Genomic DNA, 2087 nt, shown 5'->3' with positions numbered 1-2087 from the left:
CAAAGTAGGAAGCAGGTTTACCAAACAATGAAGTGAATTGAAGGAAGAGGCTGGGTGCTGAGAACCAAAGCATGACCTTCTCTACTCCTGAGCAGCAACAGATTTCTCTCAAAGGAGGAGGTACCATCCTGAAAGACTGTGATTTTAATGGTAAGATCTGGTCCTGGAGGAGCCTCTGAAAAAGGGGAATATCTGGTTTGAAGGGGTGGTAGATTGAAGAAGACACCAGGCAGGCATGCCGTCTTCACAGCCTACAGCCATTCTCTGAGCCAAGGAGATTGCTAGAGCTAAAGCAGAGTGAGGCAATAAAGAGAGGAGCCAGGGGCTCACATCATACCCCATTCCTAAACAACTTTTTGCCAATAACTCATTGACAAGTACTGTGTGTCATGGTGATGACTAACTAAAAGGAAGGCAGAGAAAACAAATAGCTATTCCAGCTTCTGTGGTAGAGACAGGCAAGGAAGAAAGGTGAGTAAGTTTGCAATTTCTGCCACTACAAAAAAAAATCAGGATGGAATTTAGCAATAAAATAATTAAAAACGAGAAAAATGAGATAAGCGAACTTCGTAAGGAGAGTATGGAGTGCACAATAAACTACCTACCTAACAGACCAAGAGTTAAAGAATATATTCTCTCATAGTCTCTAGTGGTTTCAATAGTGTCCCCAAATTTATGTCTACTCAAAACCTCAGGATATGACTCTATTATGAAAGAAGTCATTGCAGGTGCAAAATTAGTTAAAACAAGATCAAATCCAATGGCTGTTATCCTTATAAGAAGAGAAGAGGACACATAGAACGACACAGGGGAAAGAAGGCCACGGGACAGTGGACGCAGAGATTGCAGTATCTATCGTAGAAGCCAAGGAATGCCAAGAACTTCAGGAAGCCAACAGAAGATAGGAAGAGGTAAGAAAAGATTCTTCTCTAGATCCTTCAGGGGGAGCACAGTTCTGTTAAAACCTTGCTCTCAGATTTCTAGCCTCCAGAACTATGAGTCAGTAAATTTCTGTTATTTCAAGCCATTCAGTTTGTGGTACTTTTGTCACAGCAGTCCTGGGAAACTAATGCCATCTCCGAGGAATTAATAGGCAACGTGAATGTGATGGGCCCACCCCACAGTGGCCACCATGATTCTGCCTTTTGATGTTTATGTCCTTGTCTTATCTTCTCTTCTTGAGTGTAGACAGGACCTGCGATTTGCTTCTAACCAATTGAATTCAGTAAATGGGATAGGATGTATATGACTAGGTGTATATATATATATATAACATTACATAAGATTATAACACATAACTTTCAGAGACTCTCTCTTGCTGGCTTCCGAAAAGCAACTTACTGTTTTGTGACTCCATGTCATATGTAGAGAGCCACAAAGCAAGGAGGTGAGGGTGCAATGGTCAGCAATAAAATGAGATCCTCAGTCAAGCAGCCTGCAAGGAATGAAGTTCTGCAAGCAATTCTATTGAGTTGGAAAGCAGATCCTCCCCCAGTAAAACCTCAGATAAGATAATAGCCATGACTGACAGACAGCTTAATTGCAGCCCTGGAGATCTGAAAGCAGAGGAACTGAGGAGGCTGTACTCAGATGCCTGACCCACTGAAATCAGGAGAAAACAAATATGTGTTGTTTTAAGCCACTAGATTTGTGGTAACCTCATTACACAAAAATAGATAACTAATACAATGTTCCCTGTAGAAGAAGAGCTTAAAGAAGAGAGTCAAGAGTTTATAATAAGAATTTGAGGCATTAGATGATGGAAATATTGAGGTGGAAAACCTCAAAAAATAAATGAAACAGATTAAAACCCGCATTGGAAAAATACAGTAAAAAAAATCTTGACCGAATATGCAGTTTAAAGGAATCCCACAATGCACCCTGGCTGGCTCAGTGGATTGAGAGCTGGCCTTGAACCAAAGGGTCACTGGTTTGATTCCCAGTCAGGGCATATGCTTGGGTTGTGGGCCAGGTCCCTAGTAGGGGCCATGCAAGAGGCAACCACATATTGATTTTTCTCTCCCTCTCTTTCTCCCTCTCAACCTCTCTCTCTAAAAGTAAATAAAATCTTTAAAAAAATAAATAAA

This window comes from Sturnira hondurensis, unplaced genomic scaffold (assembly GCF_014824575.4).
Source record: "Sturnira hondurensis isolate 20B ecotype Veracruz unplaced genomic scaffold, ASM1482457v3 Scaffold0001721, whole genome shotgun sequence".
Classification (NCBI taxonomy): Eukaryota; Metazoa; Chordata; class Mammalia; order Chiroptera; family Phyllostomidae; genus Sturnira; species Sturnira hondurensis.
The sequence above is the reverse complement of the archived record's forward strand: the minus strand, read 5'-3'. Positions refer to the sequence as shown.